This window comes from Odontomachus brunneus, unplaced genomic scaffold (assembly GCF_010583005.1).
Source record: "Odontomachus brunneus isolate Ranch 3 - 2012 unplaced genomic scaffold, Obru_v1 Obru_scaffold_145, whole genome shotgun sequence".
In the NCBI taxonomy this organism is placed as follows: Eukaryota; Metazoa; Arthropoda; class Insecta; order Hymenoptera; family Formicidae; genus Odontomachus; species Odontomachus brunneus.
This window is the reverse complement of record NW_022639595.1, coordinates 934,147-944,481: the sequence shown is the minus strand read 5'-3', so window position 1 is coordinate 944,481 and position 10,335 is coordinate 934,147. Positions and strand designations below refer to the sequence as shown.

General features: G+C 33.9%; 1 long non-coding RNA gene across 2 annotated transcripts in view; it reads right to left on the bottom strand.

Moving 5' to 3' along the window:
• Positions 1–839: 839 nt before the first annotated feature.
• Positions 840–10,335, bottom strand: part of LOC116850424 — a 100,780-nt gene continuing 91,284 nt past the window's right edge. Inside the window, exon 3 of one of the 2 annotated variants that reach the window (XR_004379340.1) lies at positions 840–895. This is a non-coding gene — a long non-coding RNA (uncharacterized LOC116850424). Of the gene's footprint in view, positions 896–6,585; positions 7,970–10,335 lie in introns of those variants that run through there. The other variant, XR_004379341.1, reaches the window with a different exon arrangement.

The following is a 10,335-nucleotide window of genomic DNA, read 5'->3' as shown; positions in this document are numbered from 1 at the left end:
CGGTCGCACGTCGGCCGAAGGCATCTTTCTTTCCGCTGCCGCTTTCTGTACGCTGATTTGTTGAGACAAAATAATTAATTTCTCAAAAACTATTGCGAATATCGCAAAACGGCACAGGACTTTCTTGCTCACCTCAATCCGTTCTACGTTCTCACCAAGGGTCATCATGGGACTTCGGGACACCCTGTATATTATTACGTTCACACCACACTCGCGTAAGCGTTCGGAAGAGAATAAGTAAGCTGATTTTATAAAGAACAATAAGTGTATATTTACAGCTTCAATTAGATGTTACACGAAATCGTCGCAAAAAACCGTAACACGTCAGCTTAGTTCGTGTCGCTCTCTCGTCAAACTCTCTCGTCAGCTGTTGTTTACTCCCCTAACAACCCAATGTCAAAGAACGCTTGTCATCCTAGACCATCAATCGGGTATCTTTACATATCCCAAAGGCATGAGCGCAACAATATATACAGGGTGTCTGAAACCTTTTTTGACACAATTCGTGTGCTTTGTCATCTCGCTTGCTATGTCATCTCGCTCGCTGTGTCATCTCTACATACATATGTGCAGCCGCAGCGGCGACACGCTTCGATTCGGCGTCGAATCGGTACACGGATATGTCATGCAAATATGTCAGTGTATCACGCCTCGCTGTGTCTCGTAGCTATGGGCGGAGGGACGCGGCGAGATGCGATTTGCGAGTGCATGGTCGCACATCGGTGCCGATAGCATCTTTCTTTCCGCTACCGCTTTCTGTACGCTGATTTGTTGAGATAAAATAATTAATTTCTCAAAAACTATTGCGAATATTGTAAAACGGCACAGGACTTTCTTACTCACCTCAATCCGTTCTACGTTCTCATCAAGGGTCATCATGGAGGTTCGGGACACCCTGTATATATATATATATATATATATATATATATATATATATATATATATATATATATATATATATATATATATATATATATATATATATATATATATATATATATATATATATATATATATATATATATATATATATATATATATATATATATATATATATATATATATATATATATATATATATATATATATATATATATATATATATATATATATATATATATATATATATATAAATATATATACAGGGTGTCTGAGACCACCCGTACACCCCTCTCGAAAACAGAGCATTTTAGAAAAAAACGTTTCAAAGAAAAGTTGTATGGTTTCGAGAGAATATTTTCGTAAATATCTTAAAAAATGAGGATGTATGAAAAAAATTTTCAAACAAAACTGTTTCTTTACGTAGAATAAAATTCCGTAATAAAAAAATACATATTTCTATTTAAAAAAGCAAAGTTGACATTGACCTGACCTTGGCGGCGCCATCCAAGGTCAAATCAATGACACCATTTTATGTATATCTCGAAACCATACAACTTTTCTTTAAAACGTTTTTTTTTAAATGCGCTGTTTCCGAGATAAAAGGAGTGTACGGGTGGTCTCAGACACCCTGTGTATATATAATATATATATATATATATATATATATATATATATATATATATATATACTTTGTTAAACAATGTCTGACACATATATTATAATTAATAAATTTACGTTGATGAAATATTTCTTTATAATTGACTAATAAAATAAAAATTAAATAAAAGTTTGAAACGCGCGCGTAACCTGATTTTATGTCCATCTCTGTATACCTAATATGTGAATCCTAATGAAATTTTGTATTACAAAATCTTATATTTCCGAATTTCCATCTGCGAATCGCTGCTGAATCGCAACAAAATCGACCCATTTCTGCAGCGGATGGTGACTGGTGATGAAAAATGGGTCACTTACGACAACGTCAAGCGAAAACGGTCGTGGTCGAAACGCGGTGAGCCGGCGCAAACAATGGCCAAGCCAGGATTGACGGTCAGAAAGGCTTTGCTGTGTGTTTGGTGGGATTGGCAGGGAATCATCCACTATGAGCTGCTCCCCTACGGCCAAACTCTTAATTCAGACCTGTACTGTCAACAATTGGACCGTCTGAAGGAATCAATCGCCCAGAAGCGGCCAGCTTTGGCCAATAGGAGAGGAATTGTGTTCCATCAGGATAACGCCAGGCCACACACATCGATAGTGACTCGCCAGAAGCTCCGGGAGCTTGGTTGGGAGGTTCTTATGCATCCACCTTTATAGTCCGGACCTGGCACCAAGTGATTACCACCTGTTCCTGTCTATGGCGAATGATTTTGCTGGTGAAAAATTCGCCTCAAGAGAAGCTTATGAAAATCGACTGTCCCAGTTTTTTGCCAATAGGGACAAGAGTTTCTATGAGAGAGGCATAATGGAATTACCTTCAAAATGGCAACAAGTTATCGAACAAAACGGTGCATATTTGACCTAAATCGGATTATTCTAACTATGCTAAATAAAGCCTTCAATTTCATGTAAAAATAATGAATTTCTTTTTACTACACCTTATATATATTTTCTGGTTTCATAATCGCATGTCCCATGAGACATAGCTTCGTCTTCATGCACATAGCTTGTGTTAATTAAAGCTTTTCTGAACCATAATTAAGAGAATCTCATTTACTCGCAGTCATAAAGGACAAATGTTTAATTGTTCTTTCTTACACGGAAAAAACAATTCTGTTGGTGCAATCGAATTTTTTGTTGCTCACGGATCAGACGAAAACTCGGCTGTAGGAAAAGAATTCCTTTATGGCGCTTCTGTATAGTCAATTGTTTTCAGTTGTCTCAACCGAGTTCTAATATGTATCGTTGAATGTTCAAACAAATATTTTCGGTTGCGACAACAGAATTATTAGTCACTAATAGTGAGATATTAAACGGCACATAAGGAGCAAGCACGTATGTCTTAGTGCTATTAAATACTAATATTACTTTTTTTTTTTAAATATTAATATGATTGTGGAGGATAAAATTGTCCAGTATGTTTGGAATTTTAATAAAAAAATATATATTTAAAAATTGGGACTCAAGGATCGGTCTAAGTATGGAAGGTTGATTCTCCGCGTACGATAATCGAAGAAAAAATTTCGATACGTGCGTTTAACACACTGGACAATTTTATCCTCCCACAATCATATTAATATTAAAAAAAAAAAAGTAATATTAGTATTTAATAGCACTAAGACATCCGTGCTTGCTGCTTATGTGCCGTTTAATATCTCACTATTAGTTAATCTATCTATCTATTCAAAGGAGCTTTCTATTATTTCGGTTTATCTTAAGCATTGGCAGGAAGAATATGCTATCTCTCTCTCTCTCTCTGTATAATAACATTTCTTACGAGATCGACTCTTTCGTTCTCTCTCAACTTACATCTTAGAGAATTTATAAACATTGTGTTGCGAGATTACTGTCAAAGCCTCGGTGGCCGAATGAAAAGGCGTCCCGCCCGGAAAGTGGGGAGGTTCCAGGTTCGAGTCCTAGCGGAGGCAGTTTTTTCGCAACATATATAAGGAATCTATTTGAGTCATCGGTGTTTAATGGAGTTTGGGATTTTAATAAAAAAATATATATTTAAAAATTAATTTAGAATTATTAGTTTTCATAACAGAGATCGCTTCTGATCACTTAATTTTCAGTTGGTTCCTATTTAGTTACATCAAATAAAATTTTTTTTGCGTGTATGTATGAAGATAACGTTTGCGATCGTTTCATATTTCGATTCACAGTTATTAGTTATTTTGCGACCAGATAATGTGTAAATACGTCATTATAGAATAATTTAGTATCATTTTTGAGGATGTACCTTTCCTAGGTACAGTTTTGATTTCATCTCGTTGTCACAACTTTGACACATATAATAAGTAGTTAAAAATCGAATTAATATGGATATGGTAAAGGTTAATATAAATATTAACCTTTACTTCCACTTGTGAGTGTCATCATACTTATATACATACATACGCGCATATGTGTACACGTATGCATACATGAACGTGTATCAGCTCTAATTGTAGAGAAAACATAATTTGTCGCTACTTTGTAAATCATTTCAACGGGTCGAGCTAACCCTATTTTGGTAAAGGTATCTTGGCAGGCAACCCCTATTAGAAAAGCCTTGGCTTAATCAAATTGCTGTACTAATTCACAGAAACAAAAGTTCATGCTCCAATATTGGGTGGCAACACCGTTCTTGTATTCGACGACGCACGGTTTTGCGTAACTATCGCTTTCCCAGCCGGTAAATTTCAATCGGATAGCACAGTCTTCTTTTAAAATTGTTTAACGGGATATAGCGTGTAAACGACCTACAAATGATGGAAGGTTACGAGATTTAAATATGCACCATATAAAATTTCAGGTAAAAATTTCATCGCACAATTTCTTAAATGGCGCAAATAGATAACATTTTGCGTCTCCTGTAAGTTATAAACATAAAAAAATGGTAAAAAAACGTTGAAACAACATACATAGCCAGAAACAATCTTATACGCACAAAAAAATACCAGGTCTGTAAATATGAAACCGGAATTTGCCCATAGATGGCCCTGTCAATGTAGTTACCGTCAAACCGCGTCATTGGCGCCATTTCCTTGTTGACATCTCTGACAAAGATTTTCAACTTACAACAATACAAGTTTCATACAACAGCATAGTTTGTAATAGCATTGAACATGTCGAATTTTGTGCCTAAAAACTACGATTTGCGGACAGCATTGATTTTCTGTTACCATTTGAAGAAAACTGCTGCAGAATCGCATCGAATGTTTGTCGAAGCTTACGGTGAGCATGCTCTTGGTAAATCACAGTGCTTTGAGTGGTTTAAAAAATTCAAAAGTGGTAATTTTGACGTGAGAAACGAAGAACGTGGAAGACCACCGAAAAAGTTTGAAGACAGCGAATTGCAAGCATTGTTAGATGAGGATGACACTAAAACGCAACAACAATTCGCGGATCAATTAAATGTGACACGAGAAGCCGTCTCCATACGTTTGAAAGCCATGGGAAAGATTCAGAAGATGGGAAAATGGGTTCCACATGAACTGAATAAAAGACAGCAGGAAAACCGAAAAACCACTTGCGAAATGCTGCTCGCCAGGTACAAAAGAAAATCATTTCTTCATCGAATTGTGACTGGCGATGAAAAGTGGATATATTTTGAAAATCCTAAGCGTAAAAGATCATGGCTAACTCCAGGCGAACCATCAACATCGACTGCAAGGCCAAATCGCTATGGATGGAAGACAATGCTCTGTGTTTGGTGGGATCAGAAGGATGTGATCTATTATGAGCTGCTAAAACCTGGCCAAACCGTTAATACTAAACGCTACCGACAACAAATGATCGATTTGAATCAAGCTTTACGTGAAAAACAACCAGAATATAAAAAAAGGCAACAAAAAGTGATTTTGCTTCATGATAATGCACCATCACACACAACAAAACTGGTCAAGGAAACGATTGAGGCGTTTAGTTGGAAAATACTTTCGCATGCGGCTTACTCACTAGACTTGGCTCCGTCCGATTACTATTTATTTGCATCGATGAGACACGCACTTGCTAAGTAGCGCTTCACTTTTTACGAAAATGTACGAAAATGGCTCGATGACTGGTTTGCCTCAAAAGAGCAACAGTTTTTTTGACGTGGCATCCACAAATTGTCAGACAGGTGGGAAAAATGTATAGCTAGCGATGGGCAATACTTCGAATAAAATATTTTTTATCATTTTCATATAATAAACGTGTATTTTCTATACAAAAATTCCGGTTTCATATTTACATACCTGGTACATATCGCATTCAAGTAAATATTATTCATTTCAAGCATTTCGTAAGTTTATACAAGGTGTCTTGCAACTACCGTAAGATAGTTTAATAGCGTATTTTAAAGATAATGTAGAGTAAAAAATCCTAATACAAAAATGTCAAGTAGTTTTTCAAATAGTTTTACAAAAAATAGTTCTATAATAGGTTTTGAATTATAACCGATCAAAGATTATCAGTAATATCATGTAGAATTCGTGCACTTAGGCCTGTAATTATACAGCACGCACAACGTTTTATTATTTGTTATTGACTTCACGGTTAATATTGATTTTTACTACACAGCTGATTCCTAAAAACATTAATAATTATTATTGTTAGAATTATTAAATTTAACTTGAGTAACAAGGATTTTTGCGTTTCTAACATGAAAAGTAATCATGGAAAATAATTTATTATTTTCGTTTTTTTCACGTTTTAGGAGGAGTGAAATTGTATAATTCTAATAAATCAAAGAAATAAAGTTAATTTGTCCATATTTCTTAAACAATTTAAATTTTTATTAAAATCTTGATATGCTGAAATTATTGTAAGATCTAAACTAAGATCTGCTTCGACCGAATACACTTTTTTCATTTATCAATCTTTATCAATCTTTATAATTTTTTTAGAAACAAATTTTTTTGAAAGAAACTTTAGACTTAATAATTTTTTGTAGATGGAATAATTGGAGTAATTGATAAAATATTTAAATTTTCATTAAAATAAAAGATAAAATAATTTGCTTATTATATACAATTTGTTAATATTTTTTCAATGCATAACAATAATAGCTTCTTAATATCTGAATACGTGATCATAGCTAAGTCAAACATAAAAAATAAAAATATAACAGGTTTCAAATCGCATATTTTTTATGTAATATAATCAAATATTATTATATAATCAAATATTTTATATTTAAAAAATTAAAATTTTATAAAGAAACTTTAAGACAAAAGTATTTATGTCAACAATAATCATATATTTTTAATATTTTTTTTGGCCATTTATAAAAGCTGCTCAAAATGTCATCCACCCGATTGTATATATAATTGTGCTCGTCTTAATAAATCACGACCAGAATTTTTGATTATTTCATTAGTGAATGTTGCCAATCTTTTGTTAATACGATTATGCAACTCCTCTTTATTTTGAATTGGTTCGCCTTGATAAATATGTTGTTTTAAATGCCCCCGAGGAAGAAGTCCATTGGCGTTATATCTAGGGATCTCAGTGGCCAATTAATTAGACCGTTACGTCCAATCCATCGATTTGGATATGTTTCGTTTAATATATTTTGGACTCTTCTTGTAAAGTGAGGAGGTGCTCCATCGTGTTAAAAAATCATATTTAATCGCTCATTTAATGGAACATCTTCAAGTAATTGTTGTAACTCGTTTATCATAAATTTGAAATATGCATTTCCATTTAACCTCGGTGACAAAACATATAGTCCAATCTAAAATAGTACAACATTAACATTAATTATTATTAACATTTCTTTGAATACAATAATTTAATATAATGATAATTTTAATAAGAAAATTAACATGTAAGATAATACCATTCGGTCATTAATGATTCCAGCCCACAAATTAATTTGAAATTTATGTTGGAATCTACTGATATGATATGCGTTTGGATTTTCATCACTCCAAATATGAGAATTATAAATGTTAAACACACCTTCGCGAGTAAAATATGATTCGTCTGTAAAGAAAATTAGAGGACAAAACCAGGATGTCTTCTTTTATTTTCTAATAGCCATGTGCAAAATTCTCATGTCTTTTTTCCTCGGAGCTTAAACTTCATGAGCGCCCAAACATTTTCTATGGGGCTTGTATCTGGCGACTGTGAAGGCCAATCCAGTACGTCAACATCATTTTCTTGTTTCCACGCAGTATAAAATCTACTCTGTTTTGGATTATTGTCCTTTTGCAATAGCCAATTTTCATTTTCCTTTCTAAACCACTTTTGGGTAGATGGTAACAAAACCCTCTGATATATTTTGACCATTTTGTGTCCAAATTTTTTGTAAAGGTGTGCAAAGTACTAAATCCGTGCTTTGAGAAACAGCCCCAGGCGTACATCTTTACCGGATGTTTAACGGTCCGCTTGATGAATTTATTGGCGTGGGTAGACCAGGCATGTCTGATAGAAGAATTTGCCCAAAAAGAAGTTTCATCTGAAAAAATTACATTGTCCCAATAGCGATCCAAATTTTTTTTTGCCCAAGCAAGTCTTTTTTCGATGTGTTTTTCGAACAGTAACGGTTTCTTTATTGTGCTTCGAAATTTTACTTTATGAGTCAGTAAACGTCTTCATATAGTATTACATGATATATTTAGACCTTTTTTATGTAAAATCGTTTATCCACCATGTAATGATAAACGAGGATTCTTCTCAAACACTCGTAAAATCATTCTCAATTCCTCCTTTTTCGTCGTTCCTTGCACAGAGCCATGATCCGGCAGGTCATCGACGTTTTTCATGTCGAAATAGCGTTTCAGCTACTTACTTACAAATGTCTTAGACTTTTTAATGTACTTAACAGCCACTCCGTACGACATTTTTGGTCCTTTCAAATGTAAACATAAAAACAGGGCTTCAAGAGATGCGTACGCAGCACTCATAATGAAATATGTCCTTCTGTGACCAAGATCAAACTACAACTAAGATTTTCTATACAAAGCATCTTGGGAGAAGAGTCCCGCTATCTGTTCGCGTTCAAATTCCTCCTCTAACGGTTTCTAGGAAAAAGTTTTGCGGTACATGCTCTTATCAAACAAATTTCAGGGTTGGGTAGTAACTAGTTAAAAAGTTAAAAAGTTAAATGGCTTTAACTTAATTACATTTTTACTCTTTTAACTTTTAACTAAACTTAGTTACATTTTATCGGTAATTTTTAATTCAATTATCTTTAATCATACCATAAAGTTGTCGCGGGACGTCGAAAGACTGTTTAGTACAGGAGAGTTTATTTTTGGCAATCGTTGAGGAAAAATGTCTAATAAAAAGGATCCCGCACTAATCATATGAAAAAAGTGGTTTTAGTCGAATTGACTGAAACTATGATATTTTGTAGCTTATGAGGAGGTGATCAAAAATCTTCAATAAAAAATATGAAAATGTATACAGAAATGTATGTATAAATGAAAAAATACAATTTTTTTTCTAGCGCCATTATAAAGTTGCTATTTTAGGTCTAACCGAACCTTTATCTACAGATTGCTTACTCGTTTAAATATTTATATATAATCATACGTGTGTCCAGTATTGAATAGATTCATGTCTCAGTGTATGTATGCGGTGCGGGAGATGGAGGTATAATATGGGTGTGTGTTGGTATGTGTGTATTTGCATTGATAGTTATTCTATTAGTATGTCTGACATTATTACGTCCAAAAAATGTGTGTGTGCGTGTGTGTGTGTGTGTGTACGTGCGTACGTGTGTATGTGTAATTTAACCTAACCTAACCCACCCAACACACACACGTACGCATGCATACACCCACTCCAACATTTTGGACGTAATAATGTCAGATATACTAATAGAATAACTATCGACACAAATACACACATATCAATACACATCCATATTACACCCTCCTCCCGCACCATATACATATATTGAGACATGAATTTATTCAATAATGGACACACGTCTGCTTATATATAAATGTCTACTATGTTAAAAAAGTAATCTATGTACTGTAGATAAAAGTTCGGTTAGACCTAAAATAGCTACTTTCTAATAGCGCTAGAAAAAAACTTCCCACTTTTTCACACTTTTTGTTGAAGATTTTTTATCAGCACCTCATAAGCTACAAAATATCATAGTTTCAGTCAATTCGATTGAAATTACTTTTTTCATATGATTAGTGCGGGGTCCTTTCCAAAAAACTTTATTACTTAAATTTAATAAATATCTATAAATAAAACATGTTTTCAAATAAGGTGTATATTTGTTTCTTCCGTTATTTGTAAAACTGAAACCTGAAGTCATAAAATGAAACAAATTTAACTTTTAACTTTTTAATTTTTTTTTTTTATCAACTTAACTTTTAATTCAATTAATTTCATTATAGATTAACTTTATCTTAACTAAGTTAAATTTTCAAAGCCATTTACTTTAACTTAACTTAATTAAAAAAAAAAGTTAACTTATCCAACCCTGAATATATTTCGAAACATATCGCATGCACATACGTTGAATGAAATGTTCAGTACATTCAATATTCGTGATACATGTGCATATACCATAGTGTACATATATGTACACGCACCGGCGTTAATGCCGTCCGAATATCCGTGTGACTCGCACACGATAACGCGTCACTCATACACTGCTGCGTGTAGGTGAGCTAAGAGCAGCACGGAGTGGCGGAGGGAGCTACGGTATACGATCGTCGGACGCTTGGAGAGGGAATAGTGGTGGGAGTCGCGGCGATCTTCCATCCTCTATCGCAAACGTAAGAACGAGAGAAATAGCATTATAAGACGTCTGGACAGAAATGCCGTCCTAAAATACGTGTGACACACACTAAGAAA